At 55.8% G+C, this 26,531-nt stretch overlaps 1 long non-coding RNA gene across 2 annotated transcripts; it reads right to left on the bottom strand.

Annotated features, from left to right (window-relative positions):
• Positions 1–153: 153 nt before the first annotated feature.
• LOC123927185 lies at positions 154–25,649 on the bottom strand. Of its 2 annotated transcripts, none has more exons than XR_006815371.1 (3): positions 25,466–25,649; positions 24,366–24,477; positions 154–360 (listed from the first exon to the last, which is right to left on the bottom strand). It is a non-coding gene; the product is annotated as an uncharacterized LOC123927185 (long non-coding RNA). The 2 variants fall into 2 exon arrangements; XR_006815372.1 differs by lacking the exon at positions 25,466–25,649 and adding an exon at positions 24,933–25,449.
• Positions 25,650–26,531: the final 882 nt, after the last annotated feature.

A 26,531-nucleotide genomic window follows, 5' to 3' on the forward strand; every position in this document is an offset into this window, starting at 1 on the left:
AATACCACAAGCTCTCAAACTTCTGACGAGTGACAGCGAGGGACAGAGCAGACGCACAGTCTCCTCCTGCTTGGACCTGGAGGCATAGCAGCGTGGCCAGCCACATCCTTAAACCATGAACAGACCAGAGAATGGCAGGATGGCGCCGTTAGAGGACCCATGGGGCTCAGGAGGAATGGCAGGCCCGTCTACTTACGACCCCGTGGGATCAGTCTGTGCCCGTGCCCACACTTGAAGCCAGATGCAGCCACACATGAGCTCGGAGTGCCCACACGTCTCCCTGCAGGTCCCTGCTGAAGTGTGTGCCGAGCCCTGGGGACGCGGACACATCCTTCATTCCGTCTTTGGCCTCTTCTTGACCTGTGGAAATGACGATGCCAAGTCTTGATGGCTTGTTCTCATCTTTATGTAACACCAGCCACGCTGTTGGTTCTGAGCGATCAGACCGCCCTCCAAAGAGGGTGCGGTACCTTCATTCAGACCAATGGGGAGAGAGAAACTGAAGGCCAGAGAATCAGAAGGAGTCGGGGGTGGTTACAGTCTCGCGGGAATTGACACAGGGACTTGGAATGATGCCAGGAGGTTCACAACTGCGGGTGGCACCTTCCAGATCCCTGCGGCCTAAAGGGGGCTCCCCACCCAGCAGCAGCAGGCGGTACGGACCCTCAGGCCCTGGCCCAGAACCTCGGAGTCAGAATCAGCGTCTTAACTGGATTCTGATAGGATCTGTAGACATTTAACCTTAGAAATTAAGGTTGTGGCAACGGATCCAAAGGCCCGTGTTACACTCAGCCCTGCAACACTCACTCCAGATACAAAGTTTCTTTCTCCCCAAGATGGAGGGAAACATCACAGATGCAAAGACAAGATGTAAAGCACGGAATATGTACACAGGGATTGTCCGGCTCAACCTCAGATGTCGCCGGAAAATACAGACAGAGAAACACACTCATAGAACACACACCTGCACACACACCTGTGCTCACACACCTGTGCACACACGCACCTGCACACACACACCTGCGCGTGCACACACACACACACATCTCCTGTCCTCCAGCAGCTCAAGGTTTCAGGAGAAGACGGGGAAGCATAAGGTGTAAATTTAAGATAATAGAACGTCACAGAAAACCAGTTTCAGAATGAATGAAAATGACAAATATTGAACAGGTCAGTTGTGACCTGGGCCAGACACCCAGCCCCAGATGTTCGCCACAAATCAAGGCCCAAAGGGATGATGCTGGCCAATCTCACCCAGATTTCAAAGGGCCACCGACACTTCCCGCAGGCCGCTGTTTGGGGCTTTAGTCCCTGCACAGAATGTGCTATGACGAAGCTCCCGCCAGGCGGGGTGCGGAGGAACCAAACCAAGGAGATGAGGGTGGAGTGCTGTGAGTGTCCGGGAGGCTCTGGGGGATGACATGCCTCTTGTGGGGCCACCAGGAAACCCAGAGATTCCGGACACAAGGCCCGCTGCCTGGACGGGGCAGCTGCTCCATCTCAGAGTGAGCGGGGACAGAGCACACCCCCCACCCCCCCGGCAGACGGTCCCTTCTCACTGAGACGGGACGTCAGCAGCACACAGGAGGACCAACACCTTCGTGCTTGGCTTTCCAGTGCACCCATGACTGAAACACCGCCACGGACACGGCAGCTTAAAGCAGAACGTACCATTCCCAGCTCTGGAGGCCGGAAGCCAAGTTGGGCCTATTCTCTCTGACACCTGTGGCAGGGTCCCGCCCACTCCTTCGAGGGAACCCCCTGCTCCCCTGTTTGCAGACGCCTCACTCCAGTCTTGGCGTCCACTGTGACCCGCCAGACCACTGGAGGTAACGTCCTTTCTCGTAGACGCCGCTCATGGGTGTAGAGACCGTCCTAATCCAGGAGTACCTCATGTTAACTTAAATAAATTTGCATAGACCCTTCTCTCCCCAAATAAAGCTACACCCCAGGCGGGGAAGACGGCAGCACATCTGTCTAGGAGACTCCGTTCGGCCCGTTATACTCCGTGACGTTCTCACCGCAATCTCTGCCACCAGGGCTATGAGTCCGCAATTGTCAGAACCCGCTCTGCCCGTCCTGAGCCTGTGTCAGCTGCAGACTCAGGAGCACTGTCCTGTTCAGGGCACACTCACACACACACTGGCACACTGTCCTGTTCAGCGCACACTCACACACACACGCACACACACCGGCACACTGTCCTGTTCAGCACACACTCACACGTACCCCGGCACACTATCCTGTTCAATGCACACTCACAAACACCAGCACACTGTCCTGTGCAGTGCACACTCACACACACACACGGGGTGTCCCTGTGACATCACGCTGCAGTGGAAAGGGACAGGGCTCAGGGCTCACAGCCCCGTCAGTGTCCATCATGGTCTTCATTTTCAAGACGAGCTCCTGCAGGCTGAGTGAGGACCGCCTGTCCCTGGGTGTGTGGCAAGGTCACGGGCATGCACCCACTCGCACACACTCGCACACATGTGCACACATATTCTCATGCACACACACATGACTTTGACTTCTGGACACCGAGAGCACTGCGACCCCTGAGAAGGCCGACTCATGGAGGGAACTCGGTGCCAGGGCCATGAGTGGGGAGCAGGGACCCCACGTCTGCATCCCACCTGGAACGACTGTTTTACACCAAGCCTGATGTTTCAAGAAGCACAGTTAAGGAGTGTGACGTCAGCCGTGTGTAAAATGACGTGGGCCGGCCGTTCTGGTGTCAGCACTGCCATCCTTCCACCTGGACCCCTGACCACGACTCCTGGGCTGATATCAGTCCCACTGCGCCCCAGGAAGTGGGCCCAGAAGATGGCTGCGTGTTCCTGGAGAAGTAACAGATGCAGCTCTGAAATCTGCTCAGCGAAAATGAACCTGTCAGCGATTCGGGGGTTCTTCGCTGCAAGCTGGCACACACATCCCTCCTCATTGTTTTATTTTCGGTTCTCAGTGTCTTGTGAACCAGACCAACATGCAGGGGTGTTGAGAAGCGTTTTTGCAGCCATATGTTTATTTTCACGATGTTGCCGAGCAGAAGTGTTTGTTCATAATTTCTCTCCTTGAGTAAAAGCATTAGCTACCAAACACTCTTGGCTTCTGAACTGCCACCAGCAGCTCCCCGCCCTCCGTCTCAAGTCATGCGAGAAGAACACGCCAGCTTCAGTCACTTGATCTGGAAGGTTCTATCCAGTCCTGTGCAGAATGGCTAAAAAACCTGGACTCCTAAAGTCCTGTTGTGGGACGAGTGTGGTGCTGGAAGGGGGGGGGGGGTGCAGTGCTCCTCCCTCACACCCTTGCAGCACAGCTGGGGGCCTGGCTTTGGAGGAGGGTGCCCACCCCAGCTGCCTATGGAACAGAGCCCAGGCGGCTTCCCCCCCTCAGCTCTCTGCACAAGGGTGTGGGGAAGGAGAGGACCCAGCTGCATGCAATTTAGTCAACACGCCATCAACCCAAACGCTTGTCCCCTCATCTCTCAGTGCCCTGCCAGGAAAGCGGGAATGGGCAGTGCCAACACCCACCGCCACAGGTCTGGGGTGCCCCCCACCCCACCCCCCCCGCCAGCCCACGCCACCTTGCTGGCCGGGAGGGAAGGGATGCTTGGGCGTGGGAAGGAGGAGTGGCGGGAAGGGTCTAGGGCCCTGGAGAGGAGCTGGCTTCCAGCACCGGGGGACAACCTCCCTGTGAAGGCTCCCATGCCCCCACGAGCAGCCCCCACTCCGAGCAGGTGAGCTGCGCGACATCACCCCCATGGTGCAGGCTTTCAGGGGAGTCGCGCCCGCGTCTCTAACGAGGCAGAACATTGACATTTGGATCACACGACTGTGGAGTAATCCTTTCATTTCCTTACCTGGGATGAACAGAGCAAAAAGGATGTGAGAAATTGGTTCATTCTTAACCCTGGATTTGCAGTTGCAGATCATTAAATTGGAAACTGAATACACTATCCATCAGTGGTTAATAATGTTCCATTTCCTTTCTCTCACTGTTCCAGCGCCGTTAGGGGTCTGCCCAACACGAAGCACCTTGGCAGGGCTGGAGGGGCCTGGCCGGGCTCGGGGTGGCTCCGTGTCTGCGTGTCCTCGTGTCCTCCAAGGCCCCTCCAGCCGGCTCAGGCCTTGGGGGACACACACTATGGCCTCTGGCCCCAAGACCAGACCCCGCTCTGAGCCACACTTTCCACGGGCAGCCATGGTTCCTCATGACCTTGGCCACGTCCTCCCAGCTTGCTGGTCTCAGCTTCCTCATCTGTCGAATGGGACTGAAAACACCAAGCTTCAGGTGGTGGCTAGGAAGACCGAAGAATGAGGCCTTTGGGGCACGAGGTCCTGGCCAGGGGCCCTTCTCTCCACGTGTCCAGGAGAAAGGAAAGTGAAAACAGGAGGGTCTGGCAGGAAAGCAGGAAGAGGGGACTCTGTGTCATGTCGGGTCCAGTCCCTGGCCTGGAGATGTGGATAACGTTTCCCTGGAACAGAGCCACCTTTCCTTACCACCTGTCCACGGCTGGTTTTGTGCCACAAGAGCAGTCGTGTGGGTCCTCCAACATCCGGACAGCAGAGCCTGAAAGAATGACCATCAGGCCCTCTCCAGAACACTTGGGCCACCGGGTCCCGTGGCTGGTTAAACTCTCAGCTCCAGGCCTTAGGGAGCGACACTGCCTTTCACAGAACCTGTGGAGGGGCTCCAGCCGGTCCGGATGGGTTTTGCTTACTTATTAATACAAACAAAGGGTCTGGATGAGAGAGATCCATCAACCACCCGCTGCAGCACCTCTGAGCCGGGTGCACACGAAGCCCACGTCGGCACACACTAAGCAACCAGGGCAGATGAAGAATGCACTGAGACTAGCCGAGTAAGAGACCACAGGACCCCCCTGAGGAATGCCAGTGACAAGGGGCTCCCAGAAATGCAAGCGTGTTTGCAGCCTAAAGACAGAGGTCGGGTTTCCCCAAAGGAATCCCTACATCCGTGTCAGCCACGCCCAACACCCCACAGTCACCTGCAGCGGGAATAGGAACAAATGCGGACGTGCCATTTTGAAAAAGAAAGAGGAGGGAAAAACAGACTTTCTGAATGGCCAGCCTCTCCACTGACTAAGCAAATGCAGGGCAGTTGATGCCACCCCTGTCACTCTGGTCACACCGGTCACATCGGTCACACCGGGACACAGTTTTAAAAGAGTGGTCCCACTAGTGCATGGACACACACGTCCCCAGCGTCCTCCCCAGGAACACAGATCAGCACCAAGTCTCGTCTTTTAACCAAGTGCGTCCTGGACGGTGTCACAAACACAGGCTCTAACCAGAAACTCTGAATTCTCTTCCTAATGACCTGTCGCGAAGAAACGAGAGCCGTGCCGTAAAAGGAGTTTGCAAAGATCTTCGCTGCAGCGTCAAGTCTGGCCGCAAAGACCTGGGAACATCCTGTCCCACCACATGCAGGCCGTACATGCGTGTGGCAAGCCATGCGTGTGCACACTCAACCACACCACGCGTACACATGTTTGTGAGCACCACACACAGCACCCACATCTTCGCACACACGCTAACACGTTCGAGCCCACGAACACACCACAGAGGCACTCCCATGCACAAAACACATGCGTGTGTGTCTGTGCACACACACGTGGAAACAGGAACATGCCGGTCACATGAAAACTTGCACACACAGCACACATGCACCTACGACACATCCCAACTGTGCAAGTCTGTGCACACACACGCGCACACATACACACGCATGCACACATACGACACGCCAAATGAGAAAGTGCTTTCTTCAGGCGTGGGAGATAAAGTTACGCTGAATTTTCTTTGTATTTTTCTCTTTTTCAAGTTTCCAAAAAATTTTTTTGGCATTTTAAAAATACAAAGTGTTATGTTAATATAAAAGGGAGAGATGAAAGGCACTTTTTAAACGAAACTGTCTTCTCCGAAGTGTGTTATGTTCATTCTTGCCTTACTTCATCCTCCGTCCCACTCCTGCCGGGCCGCCTGCTCCATGCCCCTCCCCCATCCCGGAGCAGTGGGGGTTTTCAAAGAAAGGTTCAAATAGGTGGGAAGTGTGGACAGAACCTGCGGGGTCTGCAGAGGCCGAGCGTTCTCCCGTGTTTATCATGTGGGCGGTCGGGCTGGGAGAGTCGACGGGGGGCCCGTGATGAACGCACAGGTCTGGGGTCTATCCCCTGACATGGTTACAAGCACGTGTCCCCTCCGGCTTTGGGGTCGGCTGCGTGGACAACCCTGCCATGGTTCGTGGTGCTGTCATGGAGGGGGTGACACGTGCACATGGGGCCACACGCCACTGCCTGGATCCCGGCATGCAAGGGGGAGCCCTGCCCACCACAAACTTTGGGTCAGAGCAGGTGGACTGCTCAGAGCCACGTGTCCAGGCGGAGAGAGCATCATGTGCCCTGGATTCCAGCCGAGGGAGAGACCCTCGGAACCATCATCCCTCCTATTCTCTTTAGCACTCGTGACTTGCATGGGGAACACCTCATCCCCATGGGAAATCAGCCACGGGGGCTCACCACCAAGAGCATGGAGACGGAACAGAGCTGGGAGGCTGCCGCCTGCTCACCCGTGCAAGGTCAGACCCCTGGGGAGGTCATCCAGGGCCCCAGCCCCACCAGGGTGGCAAGCACGCACGTCATACATGGACGCCACGCCCTGCGGTCCCCCCACGTCCCCTCTCAAGTTGGACCCTGCTTCTGTTCTCAGGGACCGCTCAGCGTACGGAAGTACGTGTGTTCAACAGGGAGATTTATAACAATGCCTGATCTGCTCTTACACAAGCCCGGTAAAAGCAAAAAACACCATTAAATCTGTGCTGCACACCTGGCCCCACTCTCTCCATGAGAAATCAGGTTTGCAGGAATCAGGACGTGCAGACGCTGTCCTCAACGCTGGGAGAGAAGATGGGGGTCTCCGTCACTGGAGGACCCCGTCCCTGGCACTGCGGGCATTGTGGGCACTATGACAGTCCCCCAGCTGTGCCACAGGCCCCACACGCAGACCTGATGCTTGGGGGCCTTCAGGCGCCAACAGCCTGGGTTTGAACTACACTTGTTCAAAGTGTAGTTCAAACCCACTTTTCCTCCTTCATGGTAATTTAACACCAAAATAAGGTTCCTACTCTTGCTATCTACCTGCACCCCTGCCCCTGCTTTCTCTGCACCAGGCTTCTCCCCTCACCTCCTTCTCACGTGCAGCCCCAGGGAACAGCCACCTCAGCCCAGCCATCCCCAGCAGCAAAGGCTCACGGCTAGTGGTGGGGGGTGTCCCCAGAGCATGTCACAGGTCCAGGGCACAGTGGGGGGCTACGATCAGTGTGGATGTCTATTCAATGACCCCAGGCCTGGACTCTACCCACTGGAGGAGGGTTTCTGCCTTGCAATCATGGCCCTAAGATATCCCCTTCTCTCCAGTTACCTGTCTTCAAGACCAGAGTCAGAGCCTCCCATTGGTGCTGGCCTCCACACAGCCACTGTGTTACTGGAAACAGAGCTGGACCCACAATCATATGTGGAGGCCTGCAACTTGGCCAGCGACCTGCTGGGGGCTTGACTCCCAGAACATCACAGGCTAGAGATGTTCACATCAGGGTTCACATCAGGGTTCGCTCTGCTCACAATCCCTGGGCATTGGGAGCTCAGGCTACATCTGTGTTCCCCCACAGGGCCTGGCGAGGGCACTACCTCGGAGGGGATGCTCCCGTTCCCAGACCTCCCCCTCTGTCTCCCTCCAGCCGTGGGTGACCAGCCCCACAGGGGCTCGATGGTGGGGGGCGGGAAAAGGGAGAGTGGGCCCCTGACCTCCCCAGGCTGCGCCCCAAGGAGGCCCCACCACAGCAGAGGAGCCCTCTCCACAGGTGTGGGGAGGGGGTCCTGGCCACCGGCGGGGGCCGGGGCTCTGGAGCAGACTTGACACCAGAGACTAGGCGAGGTGGGAACTCCCCAGGGAAGAGCAGAGAAAAGGAATGAAGGGCCGAGAGAGCGTGCAGGGGTCAGGGAAGCAGGGATGTGCACACAAACCCCGCTGGGGAGCACAGGCCCCATCACCCGCTCAGCCATCAGCCCTGACTGGCTGTCCCCGTGGGCTCAGCCTGCTTCAGGCTGGGGTGCAGCCAGAAGTGGGTGTGTGTCTCTGGGAGACCATGTCACGGTGCAGGGAGGGTGACAGGTGACGGGCTCTGAACAGCAACCCTGCCGCATGGGTGTGGGGGCCGAGGGGGCGGAGCACAGCTCTGAGCAGAGGCACAGGGTGCCTGGCTGGGATGTGGTCCCAGCAGAGGCCCCCACACAATATGAAGCAGGAACCAGGAAAGCACCGGGAGCTCGGTGTCGCAGAGAGCCTGACGGAGCAGGGAGAGGGTGCGTGGGGCCTGCGGCAGCACGCCACAAGTGCCCCTGGAACCCACTCCAGCTCGGCCTCCGAAGCCTCTTCTGGCTGCACCTGACAGTGAGAGCCAACAGGCGGCAAGATGCTGTGAGGACACCATGAGCTAGCAGGACGTGTCTGCCTATGCCAGCCCCGGCCCACCTTCTAGAATGTTCCTGGCTGCACTCTCTGCTTTGGAGGGATGGCTCTTGGGAATGGCAGTCATGGCCACGTGGCTTCTCAACCTGGAAGTAAAGGAATGCAGGGCGGCCCCGGGAGGGAGGAGGGGGCCAGCACAGAGACCTCCACCCCAGGCCTCAGCCCTCGACCCTTGCAAGTCTCAGTATTTCTGCTGCAACAGAGGCTCTGACCATCTGTCTCAAAACGTCCACCAGTAAGGAATGATCCCTCCGCTGGGACATGAAGCCAGCCCCCACTTGGGAAGTGAGTGCATCAATTCAGCATTGATCAGTGACTGTGAGTGCCTGGGGCGCTGTCCTTTTTCGGAGGCCTCTCAGACTCCACAGGCCATCATCAGAGACCCAGCAGAGCCTGGACTCCATCCTTCTACAGCAGAGAGAACATGCTTCCTGGCACTCCCACTCCCCTCCACATTGCCTGTCTCTCGTGCCTTCTGAACTTGTCTCCTGGGAAAAGCAAGTGAGCCCTGGGCAGACGTGCTCCTGTGGGCTGAGCACCAGGATGGGACGCTGCCCCAGCCCAGCGGCCACCATGCAAGGCAACTGTAGACAGTACACAAACACATCCTTGATGCAGAAGGAACACGCTTCAGTATCTAGAATGAGTGTGTGCATAGCGCTGAAACACCACATCACTGCCTCATCTCAGTAGGCCTCTGGCTCGACAAGCCCAGGAGAGGGAACGGATTGATGAAATGGGGTCAGTCAAGCAGCTTGACTCCTGTACATGCAGACACACAGGTGTCTCCAGATCTCCACTCCCTGAGACCGACATCGCTTGGCAGAACTACCGCATCCTCCAGAGAAGTGCTACCCGCAGACAGGGCCACGGTGGCAGGCAGGATGAAGAGTCAGGTAACTAAAAACCTAAGGCAGAGATCAACAGGTGGGCCTCCTTGGCACCCTGACCCTCAGATGTGGAACTTTCTGCTTTGCCGACATCCAGACCAGCCAAGTAACCCAGCAGGAAAAGTTTACCAAATGGCAGCCCGTGTGCTTTATAGCTGGGTCACAGCACAGGCCCCGAGTTGGAGAAAGGCACTGGGGCCTGAAATGTGAAGACTCTGTCAGGCTTCTGGCCGGCACCTACCCTGGGGTTCTAAGTCGGAACCGGAGCTGGAAAAGTCAGCCTCGTGTACTGCGTTGTGTGGATAAAGGGTGGGGCGGTCTGGCCCGAAGACCACGTAATAACCACCGCTGTTATCCAGTTATGCTCTGGACACCTGCAGCTAACACAGCCCACAGAGGGGCAAGTTCATTAGACAAAGACCCACTTGTCTTACTTGGCTTTGATAATGGCTTAATAAATACACTGAATGAGCCCTAACACAGAGGTGCAAAATGAAAAACACTTTTGACTTTTCCACTCGATGCCCACCCTTCTCTAATGATCATGCTCTCACATTTTCTTGCTTATCAATTCCAGCCTCTGCCCCTCCAAGAGGTGCGAGAAAGCTCGTCTCCTTTTCCTGCAAAGAATCCTTCCTGGGAGGGAGGCTTCGTAGGTGATCTGGGGAACTGGCACCGCTCTCCAGCTCCCTAGCACACCTCCTCCCACACATCTGTAGCTCTAATGCCACACACATACATGTGCACACACACTCACATTCATAGCATGACCACAATTCTGTCAGACGTGGAGGAGAACCCAAGAAACTCCACATCATCACATACTTTAATAAAGCTATGAAACAACGGAGGTGAAAATAATTAATCTCACTTAGCTCAGGCAGAGGGACAGGAGAAGGCAGCAGAATGGGGCTCCATGGAGAAATGGGATTGGAGGCAGCAGCCCTGGAAGGTTCCCACAGATCAAAGGGCAGCTAGGGCAGCCAAAACAAAGGAGCAGAGCAGCAAAGGAAGGGATGTCAAGTTCCAGCTGGTCCAGCAGGTGGCTCCATGCTGGCCCCAGAGGGGGTGGGCGTGGTGTGGAGAAAAAGGGAAAGGGGCCCTGGGACCATGGCCTGGAGAGCCTAAGACCCCCGGGACCCCTAACTAATGGGCCAAAGAGTGATGCAGCCGCTCTGGTATCTGTGGATCTGGTATCCAAAGATCCACATGCATTTCTGAAGCTAGATGTCACCACCAACAGCAAAATAAACAATGTGGAATATTAATGAGGTGTGGCATCTTGGGACGCCCACGCCTTTCTCTGTCCAACAGCCCTTGACCCCATGGCCTTCTAGAATAACAGGCCCAGTCTCCATTATCAAGCATCGTTTAACCACCACCTGGGGCCTCCACGGATATCCATCCCACAAAACACCAGACGTGGCCACAAGGGAAACAGCAGTGTGGGTGAGCCTGTGTGAACACCGGCCCCGTCATTGCCCTGTGAGGAAGAAGGGGACGGCGGGAATATGGGATCACACTGATCCACTGAACAAATGTGGCCTCTAATCCTCTCTCCCCCAATCCCCAGGTAAGACACCAAGATTCACACCTGGATCAGGAAAATCCTCCACAGATCAAGCTACTTAGCAGAGTCTAACCAGATTACAGTACATCTAATCTCAGCCCTGGAGATCATTTACAAGCAAAGGCATCAGCTCATGATTGGTGTAGAGTCCTGGAAACATGTTTAGGTCGGCACTGCAGACATGCACTTCTGGCCCCACGTTCTAACTGAAGAGTTCAAGTAGGAATGAGGCTTTAATTTATGCTCAGGAAAATAAAAATAGATTAAGAGGATCCAAGTCAAGCCGCTAGAAGAGGTTTTTCTGTGCCAAAAGACAGGCACTGTGAGTTTCCCTAAACAAGTTATCATTTTAACATTGTAAAGCACTAGACTTATTTTTTAAATAGCAAAACTACAATTCTCTCTGCACACCCGTATTGCCGCTCCGCTGTGCTCCCGTGTAACGAACCGACTCAGCGATACGGGCAGGACAAGCATGTCTGTGCCACACTAGACGGCCGGCCTTATCAAAATCCAGCGGCATTAATCCCTCCCTTACATCAAAAATCAAATACCTTTCTGGAGAGAGGCTCCTGTCTCATGAAGAGCAGTTCCCCTGGGAGACAGTGAGTGGAGATGAACGGCACAATACGTTTGGAAATAAATAGATAAGGGTTTGCCTCCACAGCTCCTGCCTGGCTCTTGGAACTCGGGACTCTTTGCAGGAAGACACAGACGAGCGGCCAGAGTCCCAGGCGCCCTCCCCATCAATCTGCCCTCCTCGAGAGTGACTGGGGTCTCTGGCAATAAACAAGGCCATCATCTGGAGTGTCATTTACAACAACAGAAATTTGAACCTGTGTGGCATTTAAGTAAGACGGAAACAATATTATTTCAGAACCAATAAGGGAGAAATGCAGTGAGGCAATTTCTAGATAACCGCCAGGAGGGGGTGGCTTCCTGATGAAATAACCACCTTCCAGAGGGAGGAAACAATGCAATTTTCTGCCTGTGTGGAGAGCGGACAGACAGAGGGTGGGCTGCTGCCTCCTGGTCTTGGGAGCGGCCCCGGCTCCCCCGTAGTTGCTGGACATGATTAATTAGTGCCTCCTTGAAGCGGCAACCTAAGGAAGCCACCGGGGGACTTTTGTGGGCACATCCCAGAATGATATCCTTCCAGAATCCTCCTTTTAGAGGCCAACAATGGGGCATGTCTCCAGCAGTCCCAAGCCCCACGCCAGCGCTCCCGAGAGCGTGGAGGCCTGGCTTAGAAAGAACTCTCTTCTCGCTGCCTCTTTTTTAAAGGGAGGAAACACCACTCAGGACAGAATCCAAGAGAAAGGAGGCAACCGAGTCCTATTCCCAAGTACCCCTGCTCTCGGGCCGCCATCCTTCGGCCCCCTTCCCCCACCCCCTGCCCCCAGTCAGCCCACGTAAACCCAAGTGGGTCGGTCCCAAGAGCCCCAACCTATCCGGACCCAAACCTTGGTGTGTTGGTGAGGCCCCAGCTGCCCTCTGTTTTAATGTTTCCCCTGGGAAAAGGCAAAAGTAAGATTCTCTTATGTTGGGACGGGCCCATCCAGGGAGTGACACCTCCTCTCCCATCCCCGGGGGAGGTACAATCTCTCCAGGCTCACCCTGCTGGAAAATCAAGTTCCTTTCCTAGATTCTCAAGGCCTCATGCACCATGCGACGAGGACAGGTGAGAGGCACCAGCGCCATGTCAGGGAGGCCGAGAGACCTTCAGACACGGGAGCCTCTCTGCTGCGGCGTCACAACAAGCTGGAATTCAGCCCACGGCTCCGTGCCCACCCAAGGGGAATGTAAGGAATCAGGAAGGTGGCCCACAAGACCCTCCGCTGCACTGAGTCAGCCAGGCTGGAAGCGAGGGCTGTCGTCCATCGCTCCAGGAGAAGCGGCTCCCTTGTCGAGAGCCTTGATTAAATCCAGCAGAAGACGCAGGACCTGCAGGACCCCGGGGAAAGTAACACCTGACGAGCACTTCTTCTCCCCGCTGGTTTTCTCTAGGTGCCCAGGCATCTGCTCTGCCCACTCAAACTTGCATCCAAGGAAAGCAAACAGGACAGGGGATGTGTAGAGGCTAAGATGAGGAGACCCTGAGTCTCCAGTCTCCCAGGTTCTCCCCGGGAGACTCCAGGAAGTTCCAGAATCTCTGTGTGCTGGAATCCCTACCCAAAGAGCGGAGACAAGCCCATTCTAATTTTAGGGGCTGTCACAAAAGGCTGTCGCCGTCATCATGTTTAAAAAACCAGAGGTTTTTCTTGGAACACTGAAAAAATATAATAAAGCTTAAAAAAAATAAAAAAGAAATCAGAGGTTTTTAGGGACTACCGTGCTTACAGTGTTTCGAACGCAAATCCCCGACGCAGGGCCATCTCAAAGACCCACCAGCACAGGACACCTGTGCGGCGGTGGACAGGGCTGCCCAAGCAAAGACTCCAGGCCTAGGAATGCAGAGCGCCTGTTCCTTTTCGACCAAAAATTCCCAGAGAAAGACCCCGCCCCTTCGGAGACGCTGCGCCTTCCCGCAAAGGTGCCATCACTCCACCAGGAAGGAAAAGACCTGAAGCTCTCACCCTCCCCCCCAGTCATTTTCAAAGGATCCAAGACTTCAAATGGATTTCAAAGGCCTCTGTAATTTTGGCAGCATGATGTTTTCTGTCTCATAACGTATTTTTATTAGCCAGGATTGTAGAAAATTGACGTTTACCAGCCATTAACCTTTTAAGCGTGTATTTTTTTCCCCACATGGAAGCGTATCTCACACTTCTCTGCAGATCAATCCTTAAGCTGTCCAGCTCCTTTAATGGAAAAAACCAGTCATCCTGGAGCCTCCCTGTTCTCCAGAAAACATAGGTTCTATCGTTTTACAGACGTTTGATCACAGTCTTCTCTTCTGCAGCCCTTCCTGGTAATCTGTTGTTATCTTAGGATGTTAGGACGAGATGAGGTAAGTGGCATGATCCCTTCTCCGCACAAGGGAAGGTCAGAAAGCACAAGGTGGTTTAAGAAACAAGCGCCCAGCTTTACAGAGGGCGACCCTGTGCGCCAACACCTAGCTCGGTCAGCTTCCCACCCCCCTGGTCCTTCCCCACCCCAGCACCAAAAACACCCTGAAGATCTAATCACACCAGAACCCTGTTAACAAGTAACCACAGTGAACAACTCAGGCTCCCGTGGCCCTCCCTGAGCCGACAGAGCTTTCAAGAAGCCGTAATTTGTTTATTCAATTTTTAAAAACATGCCTTTTGCCGAAAGGTCTCTGGCTGCACATAAAACACGAAAGGCCAAGAAGGAAAATGTTCCCCAACACATCCATAAAGACCTATTGAACAGAGCTGCGTCTAACAGAAAACTGACGGCATCAAAGGCTGGGTCCCCGCATCTCAGGGCTCGACCCTCAAGACGAGCATCTGAGCTCATCCACCTACAACTGGGGCTGCACCGAAAAGAGAGGCGCCCACGGCCACGGAGGTCCGGGCCCCGCATCAGGAATGCGGTGTTGTCTCAGAGGGTCTACTCCTGGCTAGGGCCTGCATGTGGGCTCCCCAGGGCCTCCAGGAAGCAGAGCTTCTGCCGACCAGGCTCTACTTGGCTGAGCGGCGGCAGCAGCAGCGGTGTGGCCCGGTGTTCATGCTCCCCAGGCCGGGCACCGCCCACCTGCATTACCCCACCGGCCCTCCAGACCTGCACCTGCCATCGGAACCACATGTCTTCTTACAGTGGGCACTCTGGAAGGTTCCCCGGGACGTACACCTGCGGCCACACAGTGGATGGGAGTCCGGGCCCTTGGAAGCCGCTCAGACATGGACCACAGGGTGCCCCGTGTCCACGGGGAACATCCGAGGCTGCGGTGCCCACGGCAGGGGTGGCCTCAGGCGACAGTCTGCCCACCTCCACCCGGGCTCCTCGGCACCAGCGCAGGACCGCGAACGAGGGGCCCCAAAGCGGAACACATCGGCGTCCCCAAGCAGGGGAAGGGGGCCTGCCTCACAGGGTGGTTGTGCGGATGGGTCTGGCAGGCCCCAGGGAGGCACCAGCGCGGTCCCCAGCACAGAGGAGCCTCAACCTGTGGGACGGGTGGCAGTCCTACGACACCGGGACAAGGGCCAGACACCAGGACCAGCATGGGGCTTCCCGTGCTCGCCAAAGGCAGCCACACATGAGGCTCATCCTACGCACGGTGTTCAAACGCCCGTAGGTGTCCCGTCCGACCAGCCAGCCGAGGCTTCCCTCTGCCAGCATCTCACTGAAGAAAAATAAGAAAGGGAAATAGGGCGTCTTTCTCCTTGAAATCCCTCCAGACTGCGAACTGGCCTGAGCCTGGGACGGAGCAAGAAAGCAGCCCCTGGCAGTCCCAGCGAGGGCCCTTTCCCCTCGGCCCCTGCGACCAGAGGCACTCGTGGAGAACAGAAGACGTGACCCTGGGGCCCAGTGCGAGCAGAGCTTGGGGACCCAAGACATCGTGAGTCCAGCTGCCACAGTTCTTCTCAGGGAGGGATGGGCCAGTCCCACCCCAGACCCCACAAGAGTCAGGACAGCCAGGCTGCAGGACACAGCAGCCGCTGACTCTCCGAGGGGCCCTGAGCTCCCCCAGCACCCACACACCTGCGGACAGGGAAGCGACGGTCCCCAAGGATACACAAGGCCATCCCCATGCAGCAGTAGGAAAGGGCGGTGGCAGGGACTGGCCCAGAACAAGCGTGCGAACCTCTGCTTTTGGAGAAACCGAGCAGCCAGGCAGCAAAAATGCGGCTGCTGGAAGCACAGGGAACTCAACTCGCGGAGCCAGAAATAAGGCCTTTTTGCATTTGCTGGGCAAAGCAGTTTTAGGGAGAGAAGAGGCACGTTCTGTAAACGCCCGTGCCTTCCCGCCGGCCTCGGCGTCTGGACAGCAGCAGAAGCGAGCCCTCCTCCCCTGAAGCCCGGGGTTCCGCTGACCATGCCCACAGACAGACCAACAAAGCATTGATGACGTCACCACGCGATCTGCTCCCAGCTCTGACCCTCGTGATGATGGCATCTGACCAGGGATGCTAATGGGATGAGAGCAACTGTTCCATGGACATTTCAGTCCTGATGGCGTTGTTCCAGGTCACACTTTTGAAGACAGGACAGGGGTCTCTGCCACAAAGGGCCTTGTGCACCATCCCTGTGGGGTGGACGCTCCCAGCATTTTGCCTGCCGCCCGCCCGAGCTGTGCGCTCAGACGCCACCTACCACCCGGCAGACGCCCTTGGGAATAACGTGGTTTCTGCTGACCCTGGGATTCTGAGGCTAAAATCCCTCTTGACCTGAGGTCTTCGGCTTGAAGCAGCACCAACTTCCCTGGGGGACAGATCAATCCTGCAGCTCCCCAGGGCCCAGCCCTAGATTTCTGATGCACCGGGTGTCTGAGCATCCCGGGGCTCCTGTAGCAAATGACCACAAGCTCAGGGGGTTAAAATAACAGGAACTTATTCTCTTGATGTTCCAGAAGCTGGCGTCTGAGGTTCAAGCTGTGGGAAGGGTGATGCTGCCCCCGGGAGGCTCCAGGGCAGGGTCCCTCCTGCCTCTTCGAGCTCCCGGCCTCTCCAGCCATCCTGAGGTCGTGGCGGCATCTCTCTCCCTCTGCCTCCCTTCCTGTGGCTCCTCCTGTGTCTGTGTCTCTGCTCTTCTGTGTCTTATGAGGACACCTGTCCTTGGATTGGGCCCCCAGACCATCCGGGACAATCTCATCTCAGGAACCTTACTTAATTATGTCTGCCAAGACCTCTTCTCCAAACAAAGTGCCGATAGATGACTCTCGGGGTGTCCACCATTAGACCCACTATGGTAGGTCTGGGAGGGGATGCAGGGGCCTGCGGGTGTCACCAGTGTCCCCAGGCACGCAGCTCCCCAACCACGCTTGGACGTGCTAGGCCTCTGCTCTTCAGATAAGGAAGCTGAGGCCCACAGAGAGGAGGGCAGCCAGCCAGGCCCCTGTCCCAAGGATGCCCGTGACTTCCCCCCCTTCTCCCTCAGCCTTGCAGGCAGCAGAAGCCTGGGACCGCGTGCTTAGCAAACACGGACACTGAGGCCCCCCTCAGCTTTCCAGCAGATCAGCGTCAACAGTGTTCAAAGTTACATTTGGCAGCAAAATCAACGCGAGACAAAGATCCAACATTTCTCCATGTCGGGTGAACAAACAGGTGCACAGCCCCGAAGGAGGACTCGGGGGTGGGGGGCACCGCCCTCCTCCGTCCTGCTCAGAGAGAAAAGGATCCTTCATGGACAGACACGGGTTTGCACCCCCCACCCAGGGGCTGGAACATAACGAATCTGGATTCCAAATGGAAAATGCACCCATGGCAGGCCAGGAAGTCCTCCCTCCGCCCCTGCGGCTTCTCCTGGGGCCTCGGCCTGGGCAGGGAAGCTCCCGTCCTCCACCACAAGGACTGTCCTCCCCTCCTCCCATCCGAGGCAGGGGGAGGGACTCTTGTGCTAGTGGATATTTATCTGTGGATATTTATCTGTCAGCTGAAGGCTTACCTTAATCCTTCCTAAATCCCCACATGCTGCCGGCAGGAAATCAGTGAAGCCAAACAAGGAGCCTTTGGAAGCCTTGAGCTGCTGTGGGCTCTGCAGCCTGCTCCCCCCATGGCTCCCAGCGGCACTAGGGACACGGGGCATGGTGGGGAGCGGGGTGGGAGCCCCAGGAACGAGGCGGGACTGGATGAGCGGCACGGGGTGTCCGAGCACTGGCATGTCCTGACCACAGACTCTGCCCCGGGACCGCCAGGAAGAATGAGCTCAGCCCACGCCTTCACGGCCGCCTGGAGATTGGCCCTGCTGGACTTCCGGTTTCCAGAACAGCAAGCAGCTAAATTTGTGTCTATCAAGCCACTAACTATGCGGGCTAACTACGGAACAGCCGGATCCGCGACGCAAGAGAACTCCTGCCTGCGAAGGCGGGCGGGGGATTGCACAGTCACAGGGTGCTCTGCGCAGACCCAGCAGGGCTAGGGCAGGACCTGCAAATGCCCCAAGGCCCCAGGTGTCTCGGAGGCGTCAAGGGAGCAGGTGTGTCAGTGCCCGGGAAGACCTCACATGCACCAGCTTGCCCCGATGGAAGTCAGGAAGGGGAATGGGAGAAAGAACACACCCACCAAAGATAACTACCTAGCTTTGTTGTTTTGTTCTCTTTTGTTGAAGTGCGGAAGTCAGGGAGCCAGCCTGAAACACCAGGAGAGGGCAGCCTAAAGCCAGGGCAAAAAGTCACCCAAATTCTGAACCTTGTGACAAAAGCAGGCCAGCGGGCAACTTTCCACGTCCCCCTCTGGGAACTAAAAGCAGGGAGCCTGTCCCATGAGGCTTCATAACACGTGAGGTGGGGAGCTCTACCGCCCTTGGTGCACAGGAACCCGCACGCAGTATGGTGTTTTGTCGTGATGGAATTCACTCGAAGTCAAACTTGCTCCTTCAAATAGAATAACCAGCACATTCTTTGGAAGGACGAACCCTTGCTTGTTCCCTTGTTCTCAGCTGGTGATTAGTTCTGGCATCTGCTTAAGCATGTTTCAAAGATGCAGAGATGGAGGGATTGCAGGGAGCGAGGGGGTAGACCTGGAGACCTATCATGGGGGGCCCTGGAGACACCCGGGCAGCCAGACCTGAGAGCCCAAGCGACCGCGAAATGGCAAGGCTGGCCCCAAAGACAGCCAGAGGGGCATCACCGTCTCCAGCGAGCGCTCCACAGAAGGTTCTGGGGGCTCCTTCTCGGGGACCCCGGAGACGGCTGCCAACAGAAGCCAAGCAGGTCTCAGTGCAGGTCTCCAAAAGGAGGGTTCCTCCGGCTTCCAGAGCAAGAGATGTGCTGGTGTGAGGCCAGTGGAGCCGCCGGTCAGGAAGCAGTCCTGCGTGGCCGCCCTCACCTCCACCCCTCGTGCAGCCGAGATCCCCCGGAGCTAGTCAGCACTGCAGTCAGAGACCCCAGGCCTGCTCCCCTTGCTTCCTGGAGGAGGGCGGCTAAGAGAGCCAGTGGAGACTGCACATTCCCCGATGGGCGGGGCAGACAGGCAGCCTGGCTTCCTACATTGAATGATTCATCCACATCCTGGCCCGGACACGAACGTGGTTGACTGTTCATTTCATCCGCTCGGCAAACATGTACCGAGCACCACGGTGTATGCTCTGCGATCCGGGGTGCTGGACATGGATTCGAGACCACAAGGAGCAGAGCCGCTACAGAAAGAGTAAGACCGAGGCCCAAGGAACAAAGGATGGGTAGCGGGTCCCCCCAAAGCTGGGCTCAAGTCAGAGGATGAAACGTGTTCCAGGCTTCCAGAGGGAAGGACAGCTACTTGCTGCCGGGCACCGCACTCGCTTCCCTCACCCAGGATCGCCTTCACTAAAAAGGACAAAAAACCCAACTGAGGTATTTCAGCCTTGGTTTTCTCACCTCTCAGGGGGACAACGAGCCCAGAGGTTATCTGGATGTGGTTCAAGCACGCCACCTAGGATCTAGTTCCCGCTCCACCATCCTCACAGTCACAAGATGGCTGCTGTGTCTCACACATCATGTCTGTCTTCCAGGCAGGAGGAAGAGGTAAGGGAAAAAGGCAGAGGGCAAGGCCAGATGAATAGGTTTCTCTCTACCAGGAGGAAAGAAGGAAAAAGGAAAAATCCTTTCCCAGAAGCCTCGTCGAACAGAGTAACCTAACCAGATGGTCCTAGCCGTAGCAGGCCATATTGCCACCGCGGTGTAACAGAGTCCACCTGTCGTGTGAGCATCGTGGACAGGACTGTGCGTACGCTGAACACAGAGTAGGAGTCTGAGGAAGACAGGGAGAGTGGACGCGGGACAGGCAGCCCGTGCGGGTGGCTTCTTATTAGTACTACCAGCTGAGTGTCCAAGCAGCTCCCCCTCCCCGGCAGGTGAACCAAGGGGGTCCAGATGTGTTACAGTGTCCACGTTCTTGGGCTCATTCACGACTTCATTTGAGACTTTCACTGCACAGCCACCACCGCACGGGTCAGGCCCAAAGCCAGGTGTGGCTCGGCAGCAGACCAGCTGAGCCTCTTGTCCTGTGTCTCCTGACGCCTTCTTCCCCAGTAAGAGCGACCCGTCTCACAGGGGTCAAGCCCACCTGCCTGGAGAAGAGGCTAGTGTCGCTATACTTGTCAAGATAAGATAGTGGTACCTCTGGCCTTGCCCATAACACTGTGCACAATTCTTAGGTGCTGATGCCAAACATCTGCATGTGGGCTCTTCCCCCATCCCTCCCTCTCCCATCCCTCCCTGTTCCATCTCTCCCTCTCCCATCCCTCCCTCCCTCTCCCATCCCTCCCTCTCTGGGCCTTAGTATGCAAATGAGTCATTCATTCCAGAGTACATTTAGGGACTGTGCTGGAAGCCACAGCCTTAAAGGGCAGACACCCATGCTTATCTCCTCCATATCCATTCCTCCCTCCTTCCTTCCTAAAACAGAATCTTACTTGCTCCAAGGAGATGGATCTACCAGGTGGTGGATCAAAATAGCTCTAACCCAAATACGACGACACAATTCTCTGCTTCCCAGCAATTCTCTGCATCCCAGCCTCCCCCTCCCTCTCAGCTGGGAGTGGCATGTGACCTAGTTGTAGCCAAGGAGAACAGCAAGCATCTCAAGAAAGTGCTTGATCTCCTCCCACAGGGAAGGGATGCAAATGGTGCCCCTCCTCCCTCCTTTATCCTGCTCCAAACTCAAATGCAATGGCCGGAGCCACAGCAGCCAGTTTACAACTTACAACTAGGAGGTAGTAAACCGGGCTGACAAGCCACAGACAGCAGAATAAAGATCAGGTAGTGATAATGGCGGTCACAAGCTGCTCCAGCCCCTGACCATCTCTCTTCACCATCACATGAGAAAAATTAAGCCCCTTCATTTAAGGTTCTGGTAATGGGGTTTAATCCTGTTGGCTGAGCACACTCTGAGATGATCTAAAACAGCACAGCAGAGTGCCGGAGCTGCTGCCTTCATGAACCCTCCTGTTTCAGCAAGAGAGATGCTGACCCAGAGAGCAGAAGTTCTCCAAGGAGGAAGCAGAGTGTGGCTGGGCTGCCCAGGACTGCCCTGAGCTAAGGCAGAGTGGGAGCACAAAGGCTTCCCGAGGCAGTCTTCAGAAACAGCACTCCCCTCTTCTCTGTATTGTGAGGTTACCATCCAGACTCCACGCCCTCCTGCCCCCAGCAGACATGGCTACTCACACACCAACTCCTGTCCAGGACCCAGGGTTAATAGGACCCACGCGTCCTGGGCTCCCACTATACAGCCTATCACTCTCCCATCTTTGGGGGGTTTGCCACGAAGCTGGTCTGGGTTTTCCAGGACTCTGCTCACCTTGAGAGAGCAATGCAGTTCACTGCCTCAGCTGTGGGCAGGCTGTCAATTAGTAACAAAGCCGAGAAAAAGACAGCAGCTCAGGAAATGCCCCACACTGAACTAGGGCGCACGGAACGTCCCATTTTGGCCTAAGGAAAACGGCTTAACCATCCTCCTTTAGATATTACCACGCACCAGTGACCATGGCCGTAAGTGAACGATCCTGAAAACAACACTACTGCTAATGGTACGGGGCTACGCTTGCGAGCTGGCCAGAGAAAGCAGGCACAGGAAACCCAGCTCGGAAGGGATCCAAGAACACTACAAATCAGCCCAGCGGATGCCCCACACGGCTGGACTTAGAGGCTCTGCTGCTGACAAGGTTCACAATACCGTAGCGCCCGCTACCCTATTGGGGAAAACTATTTTAAGCCTAATTAGCATGAAATTTTTAGAATGCAAATGCTTTTCATTTAGACATAAAACAAAATGCCACGACATTTCTTCCATCCATTTATCATAAATAAGTTAATTACTGTGTAACAAATCGCTCCTTCTGGAATCTGGATGTTCGGGGCTGCTGGTAAGCTGACCTCAGGCAAAGAGAAGAAGCCACCAAGCAGCCGTTAATGGCTTTCAGGACACTTACAATAAAACCCTGACTATGGGAAGCTTCGCCTGTCAAATTAAGGTTAAGCTCTCTCTGTTGGAATAACTCAATTATAAGCAATCTATTTAACTTGATTCCTACCAGAATAACAGAAATATCGTGGCTTTATTTTATTTTGGATGTACACATCTTCCCTGTGGTCTTGTGGTTTGCAGAGAGCGTACATAAAAAGAGAAATTTTTATCTGCCCTGATTTGAGTGTGTGTCTGCGTCAGCTTTTGCCTCCATATAAAAAATTATTTCTAAGATATAAAACATCTTGGTCCCTGAGAACAGTGGGGGGAAGAGGATACACACAGGTGCAGGAGAAGCAACGGGGCTCTAGCCTGTCCCACAGGAGGGGGAGAGAAGGTCCCGATGCCTGGGAGACACCTGCACCTCCCCCCTCCACCTGGGTGGGGCTGGGCCTCGTCTAAGGGATAAGTACATGCCCCCACATGAGTGGTGCATCCTCAAGGGATGAAGGCTGGTCCAGGTTCACCTTCTCCGTTCCACACTGGGTGAAGCCTGTCCAGTTTAGGGGGCTGGCCAAGGTCCAGCCAGTAGCCAAGATTTCCCCTGACACCCGCCAAGAGCAGAAGTCAGTTCAGCCTGGAAGCACAAAGCAGCCAGGACGGAGACCATATGCCTGTTAGAAATCCCACATTTCATCATAAAAGGTATGAGAATCTGCCATTCGCTTCCACAGTAGGTAGCATTTGGCTTTACTAAGAGGTACTTTTCCTTAGGTTCCTGAATAAAACTGATACCCACGATCTTATCAAGAGCGGCTCCATCCCCAGAGAGGCCCAGGATGCCAGCTTCTGGACAAGGAAACGGGGGTACCATGTGTCCCTTGCCACGTGTGACACTACAACACTGAGTGTGAGAGCATCTTCTGGGCCTTCCCCGAGCGCACACACTGGGACACTCAGTAGGCTAATACACCCTGAAAGGTGGCCCACCCTCCTAAAATTCACAGAGCAGCACCTAAAACTCTTACCAATATAAGCCTCCTTGTGCAACACAACCATTCTGCTTCTGGTCAACGGCTGGGAATTTCATTTTCATTTTTATTTTGGGGGGGGGAATAAACGAAAGAGTCAACAGCATCATACCCTTAGCAGCCAACGCAGACGACACCGAGCACATAAGAAGAGCTGCACTTGGGGGGCGCCTGGGTGGCTCGGCGGGTTGAAGCCTCTGCCTTCGGCTCGGGTCGTGGTCCCAGGGTCCTGGGATCGAGCCCCGCATCGGGCTCTCTGCTTAGCGGGGAGCCTGCTTCCTCCTCTCTCTCTCTCTGCCTGCCTCTCTGCCTACTTGTGGTCTCTGTCAAATAAATAAATCTTTAAAAAAAAAAAGAAATCTGTTAAAAGAAGAGCTGCACTTGGAACCGCTCACAATCCTGATTCATACAACCAGGTGCAAACGAGGGAAGCCCATGAAGCCCCACCTCCGAGGAAGAGGACCTGGAAATTCGCCTCCTGCTGTGTGCGTGTTCTCACCCTCTCCCCACCCAGAGGAGCCTGTCAGCTCTTAAGGGAAAATCCCAGATTTCCTAAAACACAAAACTGGGGAGAAAGTCAGCCGCGTGAGGATTATTTAGTCATGAGCGCCGAAATTTAGCTCTCAAGCCTTATCCAAAGTTTGCTCCCTCCATCCCTCTGAAATCAGCTAAAAGCTGCTACTTCTGGGAAGGCGCACAGCTGCAGTGTTCGTGGTAGGATTTGGAATCCTCAGAAGGAAGAACGGATTTATTTCCCCTCCCATGCAAATGGAAAGTTTAATTAGTTTGTCTGGAAAGGGAAACAGATCAACATTCAGAATGATCTACTGTCACTTGACTTCTGAAGCTGCCTCTGATGTTCCCATCACAAATGTGGATTTAATCCTACAATTACGAGAAAGCTAATTGGTAGTTCCCTCCTGCATGTGTGTTTTCATGTTGTCAGTGGGGCAGTAATGAAAATGAATGCCACATTTGTGAACAGAACGTCTGTGGGCTTATTTATCGCATCTCCAACAACGTCTGCTTTATCATGCATTTTAAAGCAGGGATAATTTAAGAATCCAGAATTTCATACATAAAAATACTTAGCAAGAAAGTCTCTCCCTGCACATTATTTGGGTGACGTTACATCCGAATTCCAGTTTGTTGCCCAGGAAATGATTCACCTCACTCAAAAATGACAGGCATGCTGAATGCAAAATACCTGCGATGCAAAATGCTTTTGAGGTCCCGACTCCCCATCTCACTGACCTCGGAGCCATCATCTTGCAAAAAGCCCAGCTCAAAGGCAGCCCCACCTTGCCTGTTCCTGGAAAGGTCTCCCCCATCCAGAGCACGACGCGCAATTTCTTCTCACCCATCCCCAAGCCCCCTACCTTTGAGTAGACTCTCTCCTTCCAGAATGTTCTCCAAGATTAATGCGGTGTAGTCTTCTTCAGAGAATCCAGCCTTGCAGGTCTCCCTGGCTGTAAGATCCCCATTATGGGCCTGAGAACAGAAAGAAAAAAGGTTGGAACAAATATGAAGCGGACAGAAATTTAATCCAAAGCCTATGTTTACCAGGGGTTGCTACTGGCTGGGCCTTGCCTCTGACTAGGACAGAAACGCACAAGCCACAGTCTCTGCGGAAACCCAGCGCTCATCTGCTTCCCTGCTCTCACGCCTCACCTGGTTCAGCAGCCACCCCAGGCCCCATGGACCCGGGAAGTCAAGGGCAGAGCCACAGCCTGCAGGCAAGGTGAGCTCCCCTCCGCATGCAGGAGCTAGGCCGCGGTCAGGTGTCAGTGATGAACACGGCACAGCCAGGGATTGTCAGGAACCACGGAAGCCACAGGACAGCTGTCACCCTGTGCGGTGACCAAAGTTGTGCGAATGTGGTCTCTGGCTCTGGAAACCCCTTCTTGTCCTGTGCTCACACCCAGGTGTGGGCAGGAGGAACTGACCTGAGCGATGGGGCTGGGACCAGCAGGAGGCAGCACCTGACTTAGACCCCTCTGACCCTGCGTCGCGGAGAGGGGTCTCTGCTCCCGCAAGGGGCAGGCGGGAGCCCAGCTTGCATAAGGGGGCCCTGCAGGCTTGGCCTGGGGTCAGGGTGCTGGGTGAGGAGGAGGGCCAGCTGACGGGAGGAGGGCTGCCTGGGAGGACCTCTCCCGCTCCACAGAGGGCAGCATGTGAGGAGCACAGGAAGCCTCAGAGAGCAGGGAGCAGCGGCCAGCGGCAGCCTGAGGACCACGCTGGGCTCTGGGTGCCGAGGGCCTGTAGGCTCACGTGTTCTCCGTGGGTCACCAGGACAGGAGGCGGCGGCAGAGCAAGAAAGGAGGACCTCCCAGGGGCGCTCAGCTCTGAGCAAGGAGGGAGGCTTCCCAAAGACCGGGCTCCACCCTCCAGGCCTCCCGCCTCTGCTCCGCTGAACACTGGTCCGCCCTCGGAGCACCCATCTCTAGCGCAACCAGGCGAGACAGCGCCTCGAACTGACCCGAAAGGGTGGGTGTCCGCCTGTCCTGGAGCACCCAAGGACCCTGCCCCGCGGAAGGCGCCGGAGGCAGCAAGGCGCCCCGGCCGGGCTGTGGGGAGTGGCGGCTCCAGGCCGGCCAGGCCGGGTGGGGAGCCATCGAAGAGACCGCGCGGCGCGGCAGGGACGCTGGGCCGAGACGACGGGAGCGCCGCAGTCCCCTTCCCCAGCCAGCGCACAGGGGCACCAGGGGCGCTGCTCGCAGTTCTGCCTCTGCGGGGCCTCCGCCCTCAAGGCCTCAACTCCACACTCCGCCGCCGGCCGGGGCGCCCCCCAAAAGCGCCATGGGGAGGGCGAGGGGTGCGGGTTCCTTCCTAGGGAAAGCTCCAAACCGCGGCTCGACTCCTCGGGAACGGAGCTGCACGGAGGGCCGGATCCCCGGAGGCGAGCTCGCCGGGGAAAGTTTCGTCCCGCCCGGGCGAGTGGCGAGGCGCAGCCTCGGAGCGGGCCCGGAGGCGCCGCACTTGTTCCTCTCGAGGTTACAGCTTGTGCCGCCTGAAGAGCAGCGAGGCTGATCTGCCACGAGAGGGGGTTCCTGCAACTCCCGCCGCCCCGCCGCCTCTCCGGGGGCGCCACCCGGCACAGCCCAGCATGCCGCCCCCGGGGGCCGGCACCCGCCGCGCACAGTGGGTCTGGGGGCCAGGCTCTCCCGCTCTGCGGGAAGGGGGCAGACGCCTGGACCACGCTCCCAGGCTCCCTCAGCAGGGAGCCTGCTTCCTCCTCTCTCTCTCTGCCTCTCTGCCTACTTGTGATCTCTGTCTGTCAAATAAATAAAAAATCTTTAAAAGAAAAAAAAATTGAAAAGAAAATCTGTTCCAATCCTTCTCAATTGCTCCAAAAAATTAAAGAGATTGGAATACTTCCAAAATCATTTTATGAGGTCAGCGTTACCCTGACATCAAAACCAGAAAGAGACACAAGAAAGTTGTTTTCACCAGGTAATATCCCTGGCAAATATGGATTAGCAAACTGAATACAACAGCACATTGAAAAGATGGGACAGGACACCAAGTGGGTTTTGTCCCGATGC

The sequence above is a fragment of the Meles meles genome, chromosome 16 (assembly GCF_922984935.1).
Source record: "Meles meles chromosome 16, mMelMel3.1 paternal haplotype, whole genome shotgun sequence".
Taxonomy (NCBI): Eukaryota; Metazoa; Chordata; class Mammalia; order Carnivora; family Mustelidae; genus Meles; species Meles meles.